The sequence below is a fragment of the Camelus ferus genome, chromosome 3 (assembly GCF_009834535.1).
Source record: "Camelus ferus isolate YT-003-E chromosome 3, BCGSAC_Cfer_1.0, whole genome shotgun sequence".
Classification (NCBI taxonomy): domain Eukaryota; kingdom Metazoa; phylum Chordata; class Mammalia; order Artiodactyla; family Camelidae; genus Camelus; species Camelus ferus.
In genome coordinates this window covers 75366445-75388831 of record NC_045698.1, presented here as the reverse complement: position 1 = coordinate 75388831, position 22387 = coordinate 75366445, and the positions used below count along the sequence as shown (strand labels likewise).

At 44.6% G+C, this 22387-nt stretch overlaps 1 long non-coding RNA gene across 1 annotated transcript in view; it reads right to left on the bottom strand.

Moving 5' to 3' along the window:
• The window catches only part of LOC116662652, a 217338-nt gene extending 195194 nt beyond the window's left edge, over positions 1-22144 (bottom strand). The window contains exon 1 of the long non-coding RNA XR_004318631.1: positions 22039-22144. This is a non-coding gene — a long non-coding RNA (uncharacterized LOC116662652). The remainder of the gene's footprint in view (positions 1-22038) is intronic.
• Between the last annotated feature and the right edge of the window lie 243 nt (positions 22145-22387).

Sequence of the window (22387 nt, the reverse complement as noted above, 5' to 3'; positions counted from 1 at the left end):
AAGGCCCATGCCCTCACCCCAAATCATGCTACCTTCTACCCTGTGCACAGCTGATACCCTGAAGCTTTCACTGTTGACCTCTGTTGTGTGGTTTGGGAACATCTTTGATGGTTGAGGAGTATTCTATGGTTCTCGTAACTGCTGGGGTAGGCATCTATCCCCACCTCTAATTGCAGCCCAAACTGTCCCTCAGGCTTGCCGTAGAGAGAAAGCTCCTTCTATCTGCCGTTGAAAATCATCAGAAGCCTCCCCCCTGGTGATTACTAAGGCAGGCACCAGGAGTCAGCCAGACTCAGGTTTAAATCCCAGCTCTGCCACTTGTCAGTTCCTGTCTCTGAGCAAAGCTACTTAGTCTGAACTTTTCATTCTGAAAATGAGGATACTGGTACCTAGTAGGTCTTGTGGTGAGGGTTATGCAAGATCTTTGTCAAGTGCCCAGTACAGTGCCTTGCACACAGTGGCCGCTCCTGAAACTGAGAATGGCAACCACATCCCCAGCCAGGAGAAGAGGAATGAACATGCTAGTGAGTGTGGGACCCTCCCAGATGCGAGAGATTTGTCATTCCCTGTCTTTCCCAGTTGTAGTATGTGTCCTGAAACTTCAGCCCAGTTCAGGAAGGTTAACAAATCTCCATCAAAAGTAAGAAAGTTACACATAAAATATTACTCTTACTAAGTTTTATCTACTCATGATGCAAACTCAAATCACCATACATTTATTGATCATAGGGACTGATTTGTTGGGATTGATATACATACAGTCTATCATTTACATACATGTAAATATAATGTATATTTATATACAGTCATGATAAGTTTCATATGTTTGTTTCTATATATGTTTATGCGTATACATGTATATGTACCTGTGTGTTTACACACACACACACACACATAAGTAATTTAAAGGCACAATTTCAAAAGATTTTTAAATGTCTACCTCAAGACCTAACGTTAGGAATCTGGGCAGACTTGGAGTTCAAAGAAACTTCCCTCTCTGTGAGTTAGTATTGAAACAACCAGGTCCTCCTTTTTGGATTCAATTGTCTCTTTATTATCTCTTCAAGCTGAACTTGGCTGTAAGGTCACACAATCTTGTTGAATCAGCTCAATTTGTTCATTTAAAGTTTGCCACTGATGTGAGTTTAAATGAGAGCAATTCAGACCTTGTAAGCTGGTAATGTCCTCAGGTCCTCCAGGCTCTAGATCATTGCTGCCTCCCCCCGCCCCCCCCCCCCGCGACCGACCCCACCCTCTCGGCTTTTACAGGAAGGTTCATGACCAGCACCTTGATGCTCTCTACTTACCTGTAACTCTCCTGAGTCAGTACTGACCTTAGAGTGGCAGGGGCTTGGGCATTAAAATCCAGGTCCCATATAGTCCACCTATTGGTGTAACTAATGTCCATTAACCTCACCTGAAATCACAGAGTTCAGAAAAGGCAGAGAGGACGCTTCCATTCATTCACAGAGGGTTAGCTGAAGACCTCCAGGGCAGCGCCCACATCATCTCATGAAGCCGACAGTGAGCCAAAGACCACGCAGACCCCACAGAACTTATTTTTGCTTGAACTGTCTCCAGAGCGACAAGGAGATTTAATGGCAAAATAGCAGAGAATATTTTATAGAAAAATTTTCTACTCACAATGATTGATCTGTCCAAGCTCTCTCTCCACCTTCCTTGTTTCCATTTCCCCTAAACGTTCAGCTCTTGAACAATTTGTGTGTGCATGTGTGTTTAGGTGTCTAACAAAAAATTTCAAGAAGACAAAAATGGAAGGAATAATGTAACAGACAATCCCACAACGTATTAACCATTAGAAAAGTCACACTGACCATTGAAAATATTTTTATCTTACATACTTTGAATTTTTTTATTTTCTAAAATAAAAGTAGACCACACTGCAATTTTCTTTGACTATCCTCTCCCCATGCAGAGGCTCTCATTAGCATGAATTGCATGTGTCTACTTCCAGTCTATCCACACACTCTTAAAATATAGAGTATACATTATTTTTTTTTAATTTACCTAAGTGGTATCATGCTGTATCATCCTGCAAGTTGCTATTTCTCCTCAGCATTGTGTTTTGATGATGTTTACAGATCTAGCTGATTCTCCTTTATTTCCTCAGGTCACAGGATAAGTTTGTGTAAGAGAAATAAAACCTGTTTATTTTACTACCTCGTAGTCCAAGAGGCTAGGGACTCCAAACCACAATCAGCCTACAGCAGTGCCCTTGAGAAAAAGCATCAAGTTAACATTTGTCGAATTTTAGTACTGATAAAGAGAGTTCATCAAATTAGTCATGAAGGGGTACCCGCCGTTACCAAATTCACAAATGAGTTGGGAATGCAATTTTAACACTTGAAATAAAAGATAATGGAGTAGATTCTTAAGGGAATTGTTTTGAAGGACAAAGTCAATTCAGAGCTAGGAGCGATCACAGTGAACAGGTGTAGTTCGAGGGTTCTCCCTGGAAGAGGTAGTGGTTGAGGCAGGGAATGAAGGGTGGGAAAAAGTTCAAATTCTCAAAAAGAGAATACGAAAAGTATGGATTGGGAACATCATGAAAAAGATGTATAGGCTGGAACTAGTATGGAGTAAGTAGGATAACCCTGAGTGGAGGGGAGAAAGCTATGAGAGGATGGATGGGGTAAACAGGTGGAGAACTCAGACAACAGGACGACAGCCTGTGTTTGCATTGTCACAGTATGGAGCCCTGCAAGGATATCCATGCAGGGGTGGCTCTCACTGCTCTGTCCACAACTCCTGGGATGTTCCAGGCCCTCTAACACCCCTGCACTTCTGAACGTACTAGTCCCTCAGCAGGAATGCCATTTCTGACCCCCCTTCTTTACCGTCAGCTTTCATCGCAGGCAGCACACCTCCAAGCCTTCCTTCACACTGTCCCCCTAGTCGCGATTAGGTTCCCCTTCTCACTCCCTCCTACAAGATCTTGGGCTTCCTTCTAGCACAGACCAGGTCAAACTGGGTAGTAATCTCATGGTAATTATGTTTAGTTTTTTCTTCCCCCTTGAATTACACATTTATTGGTTAAAGAACTTTGATTTATTTATCTTCTGAGTCCAGAATGTAGCTCAGTACCTGTTTTATAGATGCACTCAATTTATGCTTGAATGAATACCTTAATTATTAACCCAAGAATTATGGATATTCATATAATTTTATATACTTTTAAAATATCTGTATGTAAATATTAGGCTAAAAATCATTATTTTGATGCCTCTTGACTTTCAGAATACTTCTCATGAGAAAAAAACAAATCACAACTGATAGCAACATAAAACGTTATGAAAGATAAGTCGAAGTTCTGTTTGTCCTACAACTCTTCAAAACTCAAAACCTTTTCATCCGTAAGAAACCTATGAGCACTTTGATATAACTGAGGACACTTCAGTCAAGCAATCTCCAAATGGCTGGGTCCCTGGCAAAGCCCATTAACAAATCCCGGGAAATAAAAATAGAATCTGGGTAATAAAATAAAGTCTAACCTTTTTTCCTTTGTGCTCAATCCGTTTCACTTGCTCATAGGGAACCTTGCACCTGGCGCTTTGGACCAGATCTCCTAGTGCTAAATGGCTGTGCCTGACACCTCAGCCCCGGGACTGCATGCAGAAGCGCTGAGCCCGCGCGACACTGCAACTCAAGATGGCGGCGGGTCTCGTGCAGAGACGCGCCTGCCCTGCGCTCAGGAGTCTGCGCAGCACAGCTGTGCCCCCGCCCACGAGAAGCCTGCCTGCGAGAACCCCGCCCCCTCCGCCCCTGGCTGGCGGGAATCAAATGGCGCAGCCCCGCCCACGGCCTGTCCCACAGACCCCGTGCTCCAGAGCCTGAGCTCACACCGCTCGGTTTTTTGATCAAAGAATGAAACTTGCCTTTGCTTCTGGACCAAGCTCGGTCTCATTCTGTAGGCTCCAATGACACCAGGCTGATAAAGGAGATAAGGTGTTCAAGAAAGAGGCTCAACTATCACAAACCAGGGTGACCTTCCTAGGCTCCATTCTCACGGGAGGTCAGAGAAGCCTACCCCAGGACAGGGAAGCAGCCATCTGCAGCCTCACCCCTCCTAAAACTGCAGGACAGCTTAGAAGTTTCCTGGGGATAGCTGGGTTTTGCCCCATCTGGATCCCTAATTATGGTCCAATAGGGAGACCTCTATGTGAATAGTTGAAAGGAAAGGATAACGATCCTTTTGAATGGAATTCAGAATGTGGAACACTTTCAAGAATTGAAAAAGCAGTTACTTCAGGCCCTGCCATGGCCCTGCCAGAGTTAGCTAAACCCTCTGACCTTTTCATTCATGAGAGAAGGGAAATTATCCTTGAGGTATTAGCTCTAAAACTGGGACCCCCTTAATCAGGTGGTTGCTTAGTTCTCTAAACAATTAAATCAAACTGCTGAGGGACGGCCTCCTGGCTTCAGGACAGTAGCAGCTATTACAGCCCTGCTCAGAGAGGCTGAGACATTAATGTTTGGTCAACCAGTCCCTGTGTAGACTCCACACCAGGTTCAGGCTTTATAAGTTCTAAAGGAACAAAATGGCTGTTCCCTGGAACGTCTATTCAAGTTCAGGCTATGTAACCATACAACCTGGCACACGCTAAATCCTGCCACATTGCGACCCAGGGAAACGCGGCCTCTGGCATCAGTTGTATAGAAACCACAGACAGGATCTATTCCAATTGCCCACACCTAGGAAGTCAGCAACATCAGGGCACAGGCAAAAGAACTGGATACCTTCATTTTCAGGAAAAATTGGATACATGACCATTATTCTCTTGCTAATATTTGGGCCATATATCTTAAGTTGTCTGGTGTCCTTAGTCTTCAAAAGGTTAGACAAATGGTGGTCACTCAGGGATGTGAACAATCAGGGCTAAGACCTCAAGACAAACACATCTAAAGGTGGCTGGGGAGAATCCCTGCTCCTCTGTCTGGGGTTATGATGGTGCCCAAACCCAACCGGAAGTCACAGAAGATGGGCCTGTGGCCCCCAGTGCCCTTCAAGAATGAAGAGCAGGACAAAAGACAGAGGAGGAACGTGTGACCAGCAAATCCCACTGCGTCCCTGGAAATTAAAATAGAATCTGGGTAATAAAATAAGGTCTAACTTTTCCCCCCTTTTGCTTTGTGCATAGTCTAGTTTCACTTGCGCACAGGGTGCCAGGTGCAGAGGCCTTGCACTCAACACCTCAGCTGGGCAGACCATGTGCAGGGACGCTGCACCCAGCACTTAGATCTGGAGCACAGGGAGCAGCACCTGATTGGCAAGAATCCCACCCCGTTCCTGCCGACAAGCAGCCCTGCTAAGGGCCTTTTGGGGAGGGTGTGTAATCTAGAGCACCAACTCTAACCTTTCCATTCATTGATCAAAGAATAAAACTCTTCCTTTGCTTCTGAACCAAACTCACTCTCATTCTTCTAGGTCAAACACCAGGCAGAAGGACCCTTGATGGAGCTGGATGCTTGAAAGGATTGGTAACAGGTGTATTGTTAGAAAAGGAAAAAAATAATGAAATTCCCATAAAGGTGTACTCATAAAAATAGTAATTTATCCATTCATCTATTCAAAAACTATGTTTGAGTGCTGGCTTCAGGGATGCGGAGTGAACAAGCCAGATGCCCCTACTCTTATGGAACTTATGATCAATGGATGGGAGATACAAAAGCAAAAGCAACAAGTGAATAAGTAAATGGAACAATTGCAGAGTGTAGCAAGTGCACAAAGAAACAAGAGACCACCAAAGAAAATCACTGAGTGGGCAGACCAACTATTAGGTTATGCGGTCAGTGGACCCACTGGCCACAGTCACCCAGGGAGAAGAGCTTTACAGGCAGAGGCAGTGAGGTCTGCAAATGCCAAGGAAGGCAAAGGCTAGCAGCGTTCAGGAACTGGCAAGCACGCGTGTAACTGGAAGATGTGACTGAGGAAGAGAGGAGCATGACAAGAAATCACAGAGGTGGGCAGAGACAGAGCAGGTAGAGCTGGCAGACACTACTGAGGGGTCTGGATGTTTTTCTAGGAAAATGAGAAGCCAATTAAAAGGTTTTCAGCAGCAACAGTGTTAATGTATATTGAGTACTTCCTTATGTGCCAGACATTGGGAGGAAATTAAGAGCATAGATGTGAAAGCAAACTACTTGGGTCCCAATCCTGGCTCTGCTTCTTGCCAGCCAGGGGACCTTGGGAAAGTCATTGTGTCACCCGCAAAGCCCACTGGGGTCCCTGGGAAAAATAAGATGGAGTCTAGGTGTTAAGGTCTAACCTCTTCTTTTGTGCTTAGTCTGGTTTCACTTGCCTATAGGAGGCCATGTGCAGAGATCTTGCACCCAAAAAGTTGGATTCAAGTTCCCAGGGCAGAACCACTGCGCCCAGCACCCGAACCTGGCATGCCCAGCACTTCAGTCTGCAGCGCACTGAGGAACACAATTACATCTGACCCACAAGAACCCCTCCCCTTGACCACCCAAGAGAACCCCGTTAAGCAGCCCACCAACAGCCTTTCAGGCAGAGTGTGTGCTCTAGAGTGTGAGCTCTCACCTCTCCATTCTTTGATCAAAGAAAAAAACTTTCCTTTGCTTCTGAACTGATCTCGGTCTCATTCCACTGGCACAAGCAACACCAGGCAGAGGACCCTTGCTAAGGCTTGACTCAAAAGAGTCTGTAACAACAGAACTTTCTGGGCCATCACAGCCTTGTGTGAGGACTGGTCAAGTGAAGTGCCTAGATCAGGGCCCGACTCCCAGTTAAGTGCTCCACTCGTGTTTTAATTAAACTCCTTACATACATCGGCGTTTTCCATCCCACTTAAAACATTAACCTAAGTCCTCCCTGTGGCTTACAAGGCCCTACGTGGTCGGGCTACTTCTCTATCCTCATTTTCTATGCCTCTTCCCTCTATCACCAGCTTTCAGTCATTCCCCAAGCACATGAGTTGTGTTTCAATCTCAGGGTTTTCTATGTTCCCGCTACCTAGAATATTCTCCCCCAAGAGAGCAGCCGGCTTGCTCCCATCGTCCACCCGAGTCTACTCAAATATCCCTTGGTCAAGAAGCCTCCCTAACACCTTACCTAAAGCTGCAGTTTCCACTACCCCGTCTACTCACCCTGCTTCGTTTTGCTTCTCCCATCCGCTCAGGACCTGACACTCTTGTATTTCTGTGTTGGGTTTTTCATTGTCTTTGTCCTCTGTGAAGGCAGAGACTTTATTTTTGCAATGATACCCTCACTACCCAGAAAAAAAATAGATGGACAAATGAATAAACAAATGCATGGTACAAATGAACACTCACAAGTGCCTAAGAGTATTGCTGTGTCAAGGGAGAGAAAAGGAAGGCCTAGTAAGGAAAATCGATCCACCCAAGATGGGCTGTGTCCACGCCTGTGGCCTTAAACATGTCAGGGCTCCAGTCTGCACTGGGCTCCACACTGACCCAGCCTAGCCCCAGCCGCGCCCAGACACCTGCGCCCAGCCCCTGTGATGTGACTAGCTGCTGTCACCTCCTGGCAGGAGAAGGGAGAGCAGGCCCTCCCCAGTGCCTCTGCCCCCCTGCAGCGCACCCAGAGTGACATGGGCACGAGTGGCACACACAGCTCCACTGCGCCCTCCTTTCGTCAGACCTCTGTGCCATTTCTCCATCACATCGGCACCTGCTGAGCCACTGCTTCCTCCTCTCCCAGCTCTTCTTCCTCTTGATCTTTTCTGGGTGGACTCAGAGATGCAGGCCACGTGGGAAGGAGGGAGTTGTAAACAGATAATCTCCTTTGATGCCTTTTCCCAGCTGCCTACATTCTTCAATAGAAAGGCTACCTCCTTCTGCCAGAAACCTCTGGATGGTACCTGACCTTCTGCGGTTTGATCTTTTCTCAGCCTGTCTTTGCAATTCCCTCAAACCTAGTTTCCCTTTCAGTGTCCAGAATACTGATTTATTTTGAAAGAGCATCATCAGCTATGTCTTCTCTGCTCCATAAGTTAATCAATAACGGAGTCCAGCCCAGCAGTGGATCAACTGATACTGCCCTTCTGCTCAGCTCAGCCTTCCCACTCTGCCTTGCCCAGGGTTAGGAGGGCACTGAGTTCCAGGGCCTGGGAGGGGCCGGGCATACCAGGAAGCCAAAATCCAAGAGCAGATCAATCAATCTGCAGAAAGTAGGGTAAGCCCAGCTTCCTTTTTGAGGGTAAGCCTGTACTCTGTTAGCTTTTTCAGAAGGAAATACAAAAAGAAAAATTCATGCTGCTTACTCTCCCCTTACTTCCATGGAACCCTGAACATCCTGGGAGGAAACACGATAGCGAGACACCTCCACCCCAGCTGAACGTACTATTTCAGGCTCCATCTCCCACTTACTTCTCCAAGCCTGCAATCTGCGTTGCCTTCAAAACCTAGAATTTCCCTCTCTGCGTAGCCCCGTCAGACTCACGACCGCAGCAGCCACGTCATGTTAGGTGTTAATTTAAGTAGACTTCCTCCCTTTGCTTTCCCCCTCTCTTCCCTCATCAAAGCGGTAGCCAGCTCTTTGATTCATTGCCTCAGGGCAGATACACGACAGAGTGCAAAACAGGAAGGCTGCTAGGTTTTCTGCTCTGTGTTTCCTTAACCCTACACCCACTGAGGAGACGAGGGCTGACAGAAGAGGAGGAGGGGCTGGGAGAACCAGTGGGAGCAGGAGGGGATTCCCTGCTTGGAGGAGGAGAGCAAGCTTCCGGCACCCAGAGAAATAGTCCTGCTCCTTGGGGGTGCCTTGGGGCATAAAGACCTCAGAATGAGATGGGACACAGGCACCCAAGTGGTGGGACCCTAAGCACAGAAGGTCCTTGGCTTCATCAAAGTGGCCCACATCCACGTGATGTGGAAACAGACAGCTACCAGATGTCAGGAGACACTGAGGGTTTGGAAGGTGATGATCAGCAGGTGAACACAGTGGACTTAAACCTAGAGAAACTTTTTTTTTTTTTTTTTTTGCAGGCATCCTGTAAGCCCTCCCTCTACCCTAGGCTTTGGTTCAGTCCAAAGAGAAAGAAGGAGCCCCAGCTGAACAGGAGTGGGCACTTAGAGTCCTAAATCAGGTTGGTCTTCACAGGAGGAAAGAAAACCCACGTTGGTTTTTTCGGCAATGGAGTTTGTTGGAATGAGATTTATACATAGCTTTAGACCATCCTCCTGGTGTTTCAACATGCTTCCCCCAGATGCTAGTTCTCTCAAGTCTACTGTAAACACCCATCAGGTCCAGGCAGTGCCCAATTTCATGCCCAGCCCTGGCCTGCAGGCTCACCCTGCTTGTCTGTGGAGAAGAGGAGACATCTGTAGGCAGACATCTTAATTCACTAAGGATTACTGTGTTGAGCAATTCATTTCTCATTTTCTTCATGTCATATAGACACCTTGAATCAAGCATTTGCAGAACTCAGTTAACGGTGTCTCCCCAGAGGAAAAGCTTGTAGTTACCCGGCTCCTTTGCCGCCTCTATGTAGAATCACTTTCCTAGGGACTCCCTATTAGAAACGCCCTTCAGATCTCTCCGCTCTTCATCTCCACCACCACACCCTTATTTAGGACTTCAGAACTCTTGCTAATACTGTCTTAATCAACATACTATGGCAGACATTTAGAGAGTACTTAAATGAATATGCAGTAACAATGAAGTAAAGAACCATATAGCACGTATTTTATTACCTAAACTTAGAAATCCATAAGTTCTAATATTGATTATTGGAATTTATTCTACAGAAGGACTTACATTTGATAGGCATCTTTATTTTACTATTTTCTAATATGCATCAGTTATCTTGTCACCTAAGGGCGTTGGAACCTTGTTTTGTCCAAATGCTAACATCACTTGAGGTAAACCAGCATGATTAGGGAATCTGTCACAAAACCCAGCCTATGAACCAGTCATCAGCCTCAATTCAGTTTGGGAAGCCAACTAAGTTCAATGGATGTCTCCTAATAAGGTCAGAGCTCTTCTTATTCAATGCTCCAACAACCACGGTTTTGCAAAACTGCTCTCAAAAACAAGTGGATGCCAGAATTGAGATGGTTATTCTTTCCTGGTGGAACTGCATTTGAACAGACAACGTACTAGAAATATACATTCCTTTTCCAGCACTACAACAGCCAGGAAAGGGGGTTTGTGTCAGTGGATGTAAATTCATTAGATTTTATTTCATAATTGTGAAGATGGCAGGATTTGGTGATTAATGGTAGGAAACTTGGACACAAGAAGTTGTGAGAGCCTATAAAATATGACACTGCCATCGAGCAGACACAGCTGTGCAGGATGTGTTGTCAAGCCTCAACAAGTAAACCTCCAACAGCATCCTCCAACAAGGAAATAGAGACTAGCCTTCTTGTGCCAGAAGAGAGTATGGAAGGAAAGCAGGTGCTTCAGTGAGCGCCCCATGCCTCCACTCTTACAAGCATGGATGTAACCCACAATTTTAGTCTTCATAGGAAGAAGGTAAGCACTGCATTCCCAAATGATTCTTTACCTTGAACTCATTTGCTAACTATTTACACTGTTGCAAGAAGGTAACAAAACTGAGTTTCTTGTATTTTACATAGATTTGCACTGCAGATGTATTTGGAATCAATTTTCTGTGGATTCTTCATTGCTACAATAGTTCACTCTTGTCAGTATATCCTTTTCCCCTGGTTTGTGCTCATGCCCTCACCACTCTACTAGAACAGATGTTTTATCTAATGTTTTATTTTGTGTAACTCAGGAGCTGCAAATGACTCCTGGGCTTCACTTAGGACAGGCTGCTGATGGACTAGCTGTTCTCCACAGACCTCTAGCCAGGCAACCAGCAGCCACATCAGTCAATGTATTCTGCCCTGTTCGACCCTGCCACCTCCATTCCCATCCATGCAATTAACCCCCCGGCCTCCAGTCAATGTTTGAGAATCATCTTTTGGGATTTTATTTCACCCTGTGCTACCTGAAGCAGAACTCATTATCTTGAAGTTTCATCATCTATAACTTGCAGATCTATGCTGGGTGTCTGTTTATTCAGACAAAGTGTTTTAGGAAATGGGGCAACTGCTGAGTGAGTGCTTTCATGTGGAGAGGTTCTTCTGTACCTCGCCCATTCCATTTCCTTAACAAAAATGGGTCCTCTGAAGATGAAAACCCCAGTTCTAAGAATTAAAAGGTGGAAATGCTGGGTATGCTATGAGTCAGAGATTTGAATATCACTTTACAGGGAAATTACGGTTCTTCTTCCCGCTCCCTCTTTCATGGTTCCCTCTCCCATGCTTGCTTTCCTAATGTATCTCTCATGAACCCAAGTACCTTCTAATACTTCGTCAAAGTGTCTCAGGCTTCTAAGACCAGGAGAATAATGACCCTGGCCAGAAACTTGACAGAGTTTGGAAAAGTACATATAAGTCAAGCCAAACATCTTTGATAAAATACATAAAGATAAATTGATTGGTAGACAAACAATGGCTAGATATGGATTTGTTAACACATGCAAAACTGCAAGGATTTATATCAAACTGGTAGCAGTGCTCATCACTAAGGAGTAAATTATCAGTGATTTTTACTCCCTTACTTACGCCTTTTTTAAAGATTACTTTTTTAAGTGAAGTTTTAGGTTCATAGCAAAATTCAGAGGAAGGAACAGAGAGGTCCCATATAACCCCTGGCCCACACATGCATCCCTTCCCATTAACGTCCCTCATCAGAGTGAGACGTTTGTTACTACTGATGACCCTACATCGACACATGATAATCCTCTGAAGTCCATAGTTTACCGTAGGGTTCACTCCTTGTGTCACACATTCTATGTTTGGACACACGTATAATGACATGTTTCCATCAGTATGGTGTACAGAGTACTCCCACTGCCCTAAAAATCCCCTGTGCCCCACCTATTCATCTCTTCCCCCCATTATTTTTTCTATTTTCTACAATGAGAAATTGTAATTTCATAAGGAAAAACACGTTTTATAGTAGAGTAAAACTGGATTGGTCTGAAAAATTTTGACATGCTGGGTAAGATTATAACCACCACTTGGACTTCTTACATAATTACTCAAGAGAGAACGTGGAAACTGCTTAAACGCTTAAAGTCTAGGTCTGAAAATGCACAACATTATTCTGCTATATTCTATTGGACAAAGTAGACACAAGCCAGCCCAGATTCCAGTAGATGAAGGCAGTGGAGGAATGACATGTGCATACAGGCAAGGAAGGAATTTAAGACGGCCAGTTGTCAAGACAAGCTACCTCACTCTACCAGAGGAGCCCGACAGTCTCAGAGTGTTAACTTCTACCTGCTTCTCCAGAGGAACTCTGGAGAGAAAGTCATGCCTCGTGGTGCCTCAACCCAAGGGAATGCAGCTGGGCTTTCTTGTTTTCACACCAAAAAGTTATTGATCAGCAGGGTGGGTGAACCCAATTAAAAAACAAGAAAAGAATATGGACAAATATTTCTCCAAAGAAGATATGCAAATGGCCAATACTCACATGAAAACAGTGTTCCATATCACTAGTCATCAAGGGAATGTAAATTAAAGCCATAGTGAGATACCACTTCACACCCACGAGAATGGCTAGAATCAAAAAGTCAAATAATGAGTATTTGTCAAGATAAGGAGAAATCAGAACTCTCATACACTAATGGTGGGAAATGTAAGTAGCATGCAGCCACTTTGGGAAACGGTCTGGCAGTTCCTCCAACAATTACAAGTTACCTATGACCCAGTTAATTCTACTCAGGTATGTACTCAAGAGAAATGAAAATATATGTTGACACAAAAAAACACAGATATGGATGTTTACAACATTGTAGCCAAAAGGTGGAAACAACCCAAATGCCCATCAGCTGACAAATGAGTTAAGAAAATGTGGCCTATGCATACAATGGACTCTTACCTGGTCACAGAAAGGAATAAAGCACTGGTAAACGCCACAACATGGGTGGACCTTGAAAACATTAGGCTGAATGAAAGAAGCCAGTCACAAGATACCACATATGATCCAATTTATATGAAATGTCCAGAATAGGAAAATTTATAGAGACAGAAAGTTGACAAGCAATTGCTTAGGGATGGGGTAGGGATTAGGGGGTTGAAGGGTAACAGCTGAAGGATACGGGGTTGCATTTTGAGATGATGAAATTGTTCTAAAAATGACTGTGAGGATGGTTGCCCATATCTGGGTATATACTAGAAAACACTGAATTGTACATTTAAATGAATAGAGTATGGTATGTGTGGCGAGTGTGTGTATGTATGTTGCCTGTATTGCAACAACAAAAAAATTTCAACTGGTCAAAAACAAGAATGAGGGCGTAATATAAGTTCCCAGGCACCTCCAGTTGCCTGTGATTGGGGTAAAGTGTTTGGGGCAGCCCAAGAGTGGTCCTCAGAACAATTACCATGACCTTTGAAAACACACTAAAGATGCAGGGTAGAGAGGAGAGAAGGTTCACAGGACTGGTAGAAAGAGATCTCAAGGTATGTCAACTGGATCAGCTTGAGCCCTGTACTCATTCTTTAACCAATCACCAAGAAGATCCAAGAAGATCCAAAATTCTTAGCGTTGAGGTCTGGGCCCTCTCTCTGCCCACCCCCAAACTAGACTGAGGATGGGGAAGAGGAAGCCTCCAATGGAAAAATGGAGTGCTAGGGCCAAACAGGAAAGGGAAGCTGGAAGGCCCAAGTGAAACATTCCCACTCTAAGAATGCAGATTTCAGGTCTGCTGTAAGGAAATTCTAAATGTGGAGTGGAAAGAGCTGCCTCAGAAGTGACGAGGCTTCCTGCACAAGAGGTCTGCAAGCAGAGCCGAGCTGTGGTTGCCTGGAGGGTTCACTGAGTGGCTTCACAGGCAGCTTGAAAAGAACCCTCAGTCCAAGGGAGGAAAAGTTTGCAAAAAATAAAACTTGGAGCCAAAAAGGACACATTTTTTCCAGCCTCATTGTTAAGGGTTGAATCGTGTTCCCTGTCCACCCTCCTCCATCCCCAAATTCATACGTTGACGCTCTAACCCTCATTATTTCAGAATGTGACTGAATTTGGAGATAGACCTTTAAAGTGGTAATTGAACCAAAAATTGGATTAGGGCCCGCCCTAATGATCCCATCGACCTAGTGTCCTTGTAAGAGAGGCAATGTGGAAACACAGAGAGACACCAAGGATGTGCTGGCACAGAGCGAAGACAGTGTGAGGACACAGCAGGAAGGGGAGCCATCTGCAAGCCACGGAGAGAAGCCTCAGAAGCAGCCAGCTCCGCCGTCACCTAGGTCTTGGGCTTCTATTTCCCAGAGCTATGAGAAAACTAACTTCTGTTGTTTAAGGGAAAAAAAAGAAGAATCCTCAGTGACTCCCTCTTTCTAGTATCCATGCCCTTGTTTGGACAATGGGCTGGATTTAGTGACTCGCTTCCAGGGGAAAAGATGCAGGGGAGGTGGTGGGAAGTCACTTTGAAGATGAGGTGGCTTCCATCTTGGGTGTCCTCTCTCCTTCCCCTGACCTCTTGGTTACTGGCTCACTTACTCTGAGGGAGCCAGTGCTGTATTACGAGCATCGCTATGAACCCTTGCAGAAGGAACCACTGTCTGGCCACAGCACCTAGGACCTGCCAACAGCCTTATAAGTGAGTTGAGGAGGAGATTCTCCCCTCAATCGAGGCTTGAGATGATGGCAGCCTCGGCTGGCACCTTGATGCAGCCTGTGACACGCTCTGAGTCAGAGGTCCCCAAGCCACACCAGTTTCCTGACCCACAGACTGTGAGATCATAAATGCTTGTTCTTTTTAGCTGCTAAGTCTGGGGGTAACTGGTAACACAGCAACAGATAGCTGGCACAGATTTTAAGGTCCTTCCTTAGCCTAATAGGACATTAGTTCAAAAATCAAAGGGACTACTGTTGTGGTGTGAGTACCTGTGTGCCTCTATGTGTGAAGGCGAGTGGGTGTATATATGTGCCTGTATGTAGTTTGAAGGGGAGGCTAAGAAGGTAATGCAGAGATAAGAAAAAAGAACATTAATTCCAAAGACTCCAGCCCTTTTTGATGTTGTGTGTCCTGGCTCTCCCTAGCAGCACACTGGTTTCTGTGAACAGAACTTGTTTCCCCTTTCAGAGCTGTCCCTCTTAACCAGGTTTCATGCCCTGTGAGAGGCTGCAGCCAGCTTCTGAATTTTACCAGGCCAAATTAGGCCCCAAAGAAATTGTTTCAAGTATAATCAGCATCACTGGGACTTTTTTCTGATTAGTATGGGAATGGTCAGGAGCCTCTCAAGTACCATTTATCCCACTAATTCTATTCTTTGCTTCACAAGAATACATTACCTTTTTTTTTTTTCCCTGTCCAGCAATCTATGACTGGCCATTCTAAATCCATAAATTATGCAGGAATCTCTTCTGTGCAGAGATCAAACCTGGATGACTGTGTGGCTTTTACTCACACCAAAAGCATGCAGTCGGCCTCATCCTGGAGAGAGGGGCCCTCCCACAGCAGGAGTTACAGAAACACTGTTGGCATGATCAGAAGCCCAGTTTTGCTCCTGTTTCCCTCCTGCCCCCAACAATTAGCCTCACTCAGAGTGTCAGCTCGCCCTCATCCTAACGGCACATGGTGACAAAACAGGAGCTGGCCTCTGAGATCAGGGAGTGAGCACTAGTCTGGGATTCATCTCCTCCAGTGATTCTCAAGTGACCCTTCCAGGGGGGTAGAAGGCATCGCCTTCATCACCTAGCATCTCTCAGGTAGTGGTTTCCAAAACACTGACCCTGAGGTGGTTAGAGGTCATGCAGAAATCAGGAATGCGAGGATCCAAGGTGATTTCAGACAGGCTGTTCAGATGGCCACATGGAGGGGCCACAGCACTGAGTTCCACTCCAGTCTGCATGAGGATTAGCGCTGGGCATCAGCACATCATCCGGTCTGGGAACCATGTGGGGACAAAGGTTGAAAGGTACGACCACTAAGGGTCCTGTCCCCACTGGGACACAGAAGAGCTGCCAAAGGAAAGTGGTCCTTCCTCTGCAGTCTGGAGTGGAGATAACAGACAAAGGTCCAGTAATGCAGACAAAATACTTGCCTGGAGACAGGAAGCCTGGATTCCAGTCTTGAACCTTTTTTTTGATCAGCCTGTCTTGGTCAAGGCTTTTTCAAAAAAAAATTATAGCTAAGGAAAACCCAATCAAATTAGCTTAGGCCAATAGAATCTTGTGTGTAGGTCTTGCATAGAACCCAAGGGAAACCAGCATAGCTGAACCCCTGAAGAAAGTCGAACTAGAAACTAGAAAGCTGCAAAGAATCAAGACAGCTTCTCTGTTTTCTCATCTAGGTTTGATGTGTGGCTGCATTGCTTCTGTCTCTGCTTTTGCATACCCACAAATTTGGCCCTCCATGTGTAAATGTCCTAAGTTGGAAAAAAAAAAAAAAAAAACAGCTGAACTGACAAGTATTGCTGAATTTCATTTCCAAATTCCCAGGTGAGAGACTACACAGATGGGGTCAGGGCCCTGAGCCTGGTCCAGCCAGCTGTGGCCTGGAACAGGGGTCGGAGTGGGAGGGAGATCACACAGTGAGAAGAGAGCTGTCAGCGGCAACCTATGAGAACTGGGCAGGGTGGGGGGGTGGCCGGCACCAGAAGGGGCTCCCTGCACTGGACACAATGCCAAAATGCCTCCACACTAGTACATAACCTGCTCGGATTCCAGCTCCTTGAGGAGTTTAAAATTCTAGTCCCTAAAGTCCTTCCTGCGAGTCTTGAGTTCTGTCCATCCTAACTTTTGCCCTCGGGAAGGGCAGACAGTCCCTGCACCAATGTAGTAAGCCCTTTGGTCACAGGAGAGATATGGAAATGTAAGGACAAGTTTGGAAAAATAGGGGACAGATTCTGTTGAGTGTACTCTTATCCACCACCCCCTCTCCCCAGTGCATAAAGGAGGAGACAGCAGGAGTCTGAGGGACGTGCTTCAGTTCACCTGTTAAGGCCCAAAGGGGACCATGGGCAGCATTACCATTGCACTAATGGATGAAGTTTCAAATGTCTTACGAAAGTTATGGGATCCCCAAAGACCCAGAAAGAGCTAGCATGCAGCCCTAAGAACCCAGCTTGGTACTCCACTGGAGAAAGTGGAGCGCTGGGCAGAAGGGGGCTCCTTGTGCAGCTGGAAGAGGTCTCTTCACAGGCAGCAAAGACGCATCTCTAGCTTGTATGGGGATGTGGGTTCCACGTTATATAAGCAGGCCCTTTCAGGGATTCCTTACTATAGTACATTCATGTCGGTTTACTTCCCATTTTAGCCCATAAATCATCTCTTTTGCATACTCCTGTCTTCCTAAAAATGGTTGAGAAATTATATGACCCAAAGACACCATGCCTGGACTGGGGTTTCCTTCAACGTCAGTCACTTTTGAATCAAGTACGTTTAGCTGCCGTCTTGCTATTTTTCTAAATTATTGTCTTCAGTAAATGCTTCAGTAAAACAGTCTTTTTATTATTCTGATGGAATTCAGCAAACAGTATCTATGGGACTTTTGTTTTTGTGAAGTACTCTGTTGCCAGGATACCCGGGGTGAAGATGTCAAAAGACGACACACTGAAAGGACAAGCTATAGTGAATATCCCAGAACCAGCCCCTTGCATACTAATCATTCTGATTCACCCTATGCTGTTTCCATTTGCCATAGGAAAGATACTAGAGTCCAGAGTTTCTACATAATAAACTATCCAGAGAACAGAAAACATGCATTATTAAGGACGGCAATGTATGCCTAATCCCCTTTTTCCTTTTTTACCTTTCCTTTAAAATGTGGCACCAAGACCATTAGAGGCAAATTCTGGTATTTCATTAATGCAAGTAAGGAGATGAAAGAGAAATAGATTTCTACGCTGACAATTCAGGAAGAATTTTAAATAGGGTGAAAAGGAAAAGAAAAGGATGAGAAGAATTAAAGTACTAACAACACTACAAAGACTCCATGGTCACCTAGTTATTTAAAAAGCATAGAGTAAGCATTTTATTAACAAGTATTTTTCAAGCACCTTCTAGGTATATTACATGATACTAAAGAGGGCCTTCCTTAGACTTAAACTAGATGTATTTGAAATGAAATAGAGGTAAAGTTCTATATCCAAATAAATAAAGAGAAAAGACAATTCTACAGGAGTTGAGATCGACTTGGCAGTAACTCCCAAGACTATAGCAGACAATAGATTATAAGTAAACGGAATGTGTCACAGGGTGGGAGGGACAACTGAACTTTGGACTGTCTCAATATAGTATCCTGATCACATGAAGGTATTGTACTCTCAGAATATGGGCTGGCCATGTTAGGTGACACATAACATATCACGTTAACAGAGCCACGACATTTCAAGAACAATGCTAACTACATACATTCCAGATGAGGCCAAAAAGTTTAGTAGAGATGTGGAGAAGGACTGAGCAGAGGGAAAATCCTAGAAACTACTCTATCAGAATGCCTATTAAAGAAACTGAGGATTCTTAAGCCAGAAGTTCACCATGTTGCTGAAAATGCTATTGACAGTGCAGAAATCACCAATACACCCATCCTGACCAAAAATTGTCTAGGCTCAAAAATAGCATTGCTCTGTCATCATTCAATGAGTAAAAACTGGAATATTCTATGTCCCAAAGAAAATTATTTGGCAGTCAGCACGGGGGCTGGGATCTGACGGCCTCCTCCTCTCAGAGGTGCCATCCTGATCTGAGTCTGTGGTTCTGAGGGCGTCTTCTCTCTTGGCCAGGTGCTCTTTTCCTCACCAGAGAAGGAAAAAGACAACTGGGCGGGCTATTCTCCTCTGCAGGGGAAGAGGTTTCTCGCTGCCAATGACAAGTTCAGGGAGAGCCACGGGAGTGGGGGCTGTCATTTTGGGCCTGTCATTTTGAGCTTCTACCTCAAAGAGACACAAAGCGACCACAGATCCTGAGCCCCCATGTACGGAAATCCATTCCAAGAGTTCTGCTCCATTTTACAATGCTCATCCAAAGAAGCTAACAGAATATAAAAATCATTCTTTTTAAACTAAACCACCTTTTCCACAATTTGTCTCAAAATATGCTGCAAATACCTTAAATGTAGCCCACCTGAGACTGCTTAAGGTGTTTCTAAAGGAAGAAATTCCTGCCCTTCCTCCCTTCCTGCGGACAGCCTGGCTTTTAAAATAATTTGAATACAATGATGAACAAGAAAAGGGACCATCAAGACTTTCAGAAAAACATCGGCCATGAAAAATAAAAAGAATAATAGAGTCAGCCTTTATCAACAACATGGCATGTAAAAACGCCCGAAGCCAGAATTTTTATACTGAAAAATTCAAATTAATTTATATACTAGCTAGACCAGCACATGTTACAGAGTGATGTAAAGGTTAATTGCAATGATTATACTTAAAGAGTGCTTGCTACGTATTATTAAAATGAAAACAAATAACACAAAGTTAGTTGTGAACAGATAGCAGTATTTTAAAACAGTTTGTCAGTGCTTCAATATGCATAAGGAACTTTAAAAGGTTCATGCCTTTGACCCTATAATTCCTCTTCCTTAATTTTCATACTAAAGAAATAATCTCAAATGCAGACAAAAATTGATATTTCATTAATTTGAGACAAATGAAATCTAACATTTGAAGAATTACGTAAGTGCCACAAAATACATCACATTGAAACATGATAAAATTATAACATAATATGAGCCAAAAAAAAATTAAAAAGGTGGGGGGATAAACAAATTGTAGAAATGTAACCAAATAAAACATGCCAAAACAGTGGTTGCATTTGAATGGTAGAAACACAGACAGTATTTCCCATAATAAACACGCACTGCACTGATGAGGAGGACTGGTAAGGGAAAGCCTGTTAAATGTGTTCACTCTCCTGTAGTTACCTTTATTCCCAGTTAAGTAATAAATGGGTCATGGAAAAAGGAAAAAATACCATCTGGTTATGTCTAGACCTCTACATCTTGCAAATACGTGACAATGGTCACTTTACTGTAATTCACGTTTAACCAGCTGAAACCAACTGCCTCAGAATGGTTGTGTCTGTCCCAACTTTTAGTCTCGCCAGCATGGAGATTTGCCACTTTTTAAATTAATTTTCTTCTGTTACTGGAGACTGAAGCACCAGAGAACTCACAAGACTTTCCACAGAAATAGCATGTTTCCAGAGGAAGCTGAGAGAGGGGCTGGAGCCCAGAAAAGCATCAAAAGCCTCAACACGTGAAATACATTGAGAAACATCGAACGTGCCCTGGAGGGTCCGGGTGCAATTATTACATACCCCTGAGTGGAAATAACTGCCATGCTACATTGAAAGTCAGCAATCCTGTGTCTTGTACTAGAATTACTCCTAATTCATTTCGTTCTTTACCCTCTAGCTCTCTTCAGTTAATTCTCTGCCCCATTTCCATCACAAAAATGTGTTTAAACTGCAGCGAGGTACAATCTAGCCTTACCGTCACTTCAGGTGAAAAGATTTTGTCCTTACACAAACTTCGTAGCTCCCTGCTGGGTTTCATGCACACTTATGGGTGTTTTCATATATACATATATTGACACAGTTAATTCTCGTAAAAACTCAGAGGTATTTCTACTCACTGGACGAGGAAGCTGAGACTCAGAGATTTTAAATTACTTTTTCATCACTCACAGAAAATCCAGGGTGTAGAAGACTTTTAGCTCTAAATCTTATTTTTCTACTATACCACAGTGGATGTCCCCTGGATGAAATGTGTTCTGGGTTTGCTAGAAATCCTATAACCACATCATTTACCATCCAGGTGGGGACAGTTTTTACAGGGAAAGGATTATTGTTCATAATTGTGCATGGACAACCGGCATAAATTGGGACAAGTCAGAGAAAACTGAGGTGATTATCCCAACTAAGGTGAGAAAGGTACAAAATATAGCTGAGAGCCTCCGCCAGCCCACCACACACACAACCACGGGCTTAAGGAACGTGTTGCAACCTGACAAACAGAAAGTTGTCAGCTGAATGGAAGTCACTGGGCCATTGTTTGTCCCAAGAAACCATCCCTATGAGACCAGGGGCAGGGACAATTCAAGCAGCTCAGCCAAAGTACTCTTGCTTGAAAAGAAGCCACACTGATGGACTATCATTAAAAACAAAAAGTTTGAAAAGGACTTCTAATCATTTCCAAAGGAGCAGGCTTCTACCAAACATAGACGCCTTTGCCTCATAGTTATTTCTTGGTTAAGATTTAAGTGCTAACAAATGTAACTTTCTGTACAAACGGCCTGTAACCAGTGCAATTTATATGTGCTTCCTTGTCCATCCCCTCTAGCTAAAAAGCACTGAAAACTCAAGTGAAAAACAACCAAAACACACTGCTGGCTCCGTTGGCTGAGTCTGAGGACAGTTCCAAGCCAGTGGTTGAATTTCAAAGGAAAATTTGCATCTCTTTCCTTCTACCTTCTCCGTTCTCATCAGCACATCAGAGTGCCTGGAATCAGCTAGGATTCTAAGTCAGGACAATATCCACAAATATACAAGTCGAAGCATCCCTCCCACATTGCCCTGGCCAAGGCTGACTGCAGTATGGTGTGGGCCAGCACAGAAGCAACCCTGGCCGGCTCTGAAGCTGAACGGACACGTGGACAGGGAATGCTGCCTGCCGCCTCAGTGCTAGAAGCATCACTGCCATAGCACCGACTGACCGGTGAGCCTTGCGGGGGGGATTCAGAACGGAGAGAAACAAGGAGCACGCTGGGCTTTGGATACTGGCCCCAGACACTTAAGCCTCATGTCTAAGGAATGATTTCCCTGAGCCCAGACTCTTGCATCCTCCCATACATTGAAAAGCACTAAAATGATGAACTTGAGGTGTCAGTTCTTTGTGACTAACAGTAATCTTTTGATATTTAACTACATTTGGCGGGGGGGGGGGGGGCAAAAACTCCTATATATCCTGGCTCCTCCCTTAGCTCGTCAGAGCAGTCCCACAGAGCCCCGTGAGAGGCTGACTCCCCGCTACCGCCATCAGTAAAATCCCCGAATAAAACTTAACTCACAACTTTTAGCTTGCGCAGTTTTCTTCAGTTGACAGACACCTCAAGGAAACTCTTCAACGCCCAGTCCTCAAAGAGACGCTGGATACTGAACTGCCCTGGCTCCTGGCCTCTGAACCAAGTGGGCGTTCCTTTCTAGCAGAAGAGCCAAATGAGTTTCAGGCTGAAACAGCTCAGGTGGCACCACTTTAAAAGCAAATGAGCTACTGCCCATCAGGTAGAAGAGCTGAACCTGTGGCAGTGGGGCAGCCTGAGGGGATAAACGTGAGATGTAAAAAAGCCCCAGAGAGGGTGAGTTTCAGGAAAGCATACTTCTTATCAGAGTTTAAAATTACCAGAAGAGACCAACAAA